The 2,198-nt window shown below is 37.8% G+C and overlaps 1 non-coding gene across 1 annotated transcript; it reads right to left on the bottom strand.

The window, feature by feature from the left end:
* Nucleotides 1-680: 680 nt before the first annotated feature.
* On the bottom strand, nucleotides 681-787 carry LOC121205254 (small nucleolar RNA R71). Its single transcript, XR_005900339.1, has one exon. It is a non-coding gene; the product is annotated as a small nucleolar RNA R71 (small nucleolar RNA).
* Between the last annotated feature and the right edge of the window lie 1,411 nt (nucleotides 788-2,198).

The following is a 2,198-nucleotide window of genomic DNA, read 5'->3' as shown; positions in this document are numbered from 1 at the left end:
ACTCAATTTTTATTACTTTAGCAATTTATTTTTTCTTGCAATTTAATTTAATATTATTATTATTTATTAACTTCCTTTTTCCTTCTCTTGGCAGGTTTGCATAGTTTATGACTAGAAGAAACCCGTCGGGACCATTACTGTTTGAAGAAGAAATCGATCGCACAATTCGTAGAAACCAATGAGAAATAAGGCAAAGCTTAAGATACACTGAGAACGAGAAAGAAGACAATACTCAACCCCCAATCGAAGAGATGGCTGAAAACCAAGGCAATCAGCTACCTCCTGCAATTGCGGTTAATCAAAATCCTGCTCCACGCACTATGTATGACTATGCTAAACCTTCTTTAACAGGAACTGAGTCAAGTATAGTTAGACCTGCTATTGCTGCAAATAATTTCGAACTGAAACCTAACACAATTTAGATGATACAGCAGTTTGTTCAGTTTGATGGTTTGCAAGATGAGGATCCCAACACTCACTTGGCGAATTTTCTGGAGTTTTGCGACACTTTCAAAATTAATGGCATTTCTGATGATGCCATTCGCCTTTGGTTATTCCCTTTTTCATTGAGAAACAAAGCTAAACAGTGGTTGAACTCGTTATCACGAGGGTCCATCACTACTTGGGAACAAATTATCGAAAAATTTCTACTAAAATATTTTCTGCTAGCTAAAATGGCTAAGTTATGTAATGATATCTCTTCTTTTGTGCAGATGGACTTAGAAACACTTTATGATGCATGGGAGAGATACAGGGATCTATTGCGAAGGTGCCCTCACCATGGGTTACCTCTATGGCTGCATGTTCAAACGTTTTACAATGGTGTGAATCCCTCAACAAGACAGATGATTGACGCAGCTGCTGGAGGAACCATCAACAACAAAACACCTGAAGAGGCTTATGAATTCATTGAAGAAATGTCACTGAATAATTATCAGTGGCAAGTATGAGGACTAAGCCAACAAAAACAGCCGGCGTTTATAACGTCGACTCAGTTACTATGCTGTCAAATCAGGTAGAACTTTTTAATAAAAAGATTGATGGTTTACTTGGTTCTAGGCAGGTACATCCAGTAATGAGGTGTGACTCAAGTGGAGGAGGTGTGCATACAGAATATCAATCCTTCAATCCTACAACCAAAGAGGAACAAGTCAACTATATGGGTAACAATAACTTTCGATCTCAAAATAACCTATACAGTAATACTTATAATGCAGGTTGGAGGAACCACCCAAATTTCTCTTGAGGTGGTCAAGGGAATCAAAAGCCACAAAATTCTCAAGGTTTTCAACACCCACCTCATCAACAAGAGAAGAAACCAAACCTTGAGGAGATGCTCTCTAAATTCATCTCGGTGTCAGAAACTCGTTTCCAAAATACTGAGACAGCACTTAAGAATCAACAAGCATCGATCCAAGAGCTCGAAACTCAGATAAGCCAGCTATCCAAACTGATCTCGGAAAGACCACTAGGAAATTTACTTAGTAACAACAAACCAAGAGAGCATGTCAAAGCAGTTACACTAAGGAGTGGGAAAGTGTTAGCGGAATCTGAAAAGAAGTTAGCACAAGAAGCCGTAGAAAGTGAAAGGAGGGAAGAAAAACCCGAAAAATAGTGACAAACCAGTGCCAGTGGAATATAAACCACTAGTTCCATATCCAGTAAAATTTAAAAAAAAAAAACATTGATGCACAATTCGGTAAGTTTCTTGAAAATTTTAAGCAATTACATATCAACTTACCTTTTTTTAAAGCCATCTCGCAGATGCCTACCTACGCAAAATTTTTTAAGGAGCTTCTAACAAACAAAAGGAAGTTTGATGACTTATCTATAGTAGAACTCAACGAGGAGTGCTCTGCCATACTCCAAAACAAGCTGCCAACCAAACTGAAAGATCCAGGAAGTTTTACTATCCCTTGCTTAATTGGTAGTCTGAATGTTGAAAAAGCACTAGCTGATTTAGGCGCTAGCATTAATTTGATGCCATATAAAATGTTCAAACAACTTGGTCTTGGGGAACCTAAGCCTACTAGGATGAGTATTCAATTAGCCGATAGATCTATTAAATATCCTAGGGGTATTATAGAAGACGTACTCGTAAAAGTAGATAAATTTATATTCTCTATTGATTTTGTTGTGCTTGACATGGATGAAGATGTGGAAGTACCCTTAATTTTAGGGCACCCATTCTTAGCCAT

Source organism: Gossypium hirsutum, chromosome A08 (genome assembly GCF_007990345.1).
Source record: "Gossypium hirsutum isolate 1008001.06 chromosome A08, Gossypium_hirsutum_v2.1, whole genome shotgun sequence".
Lineage (NCBI taxonomy): Eukaryota > Viridiplantae > Streptophyta > Magnoliopsida > Malvales > Malvaceae > Gossypium > Gossypium hirsutum.
Note: the sequence above shows the minus strand (reverse complement) of the source record. Positions and strands in the feature narration are given on the sequence as shown.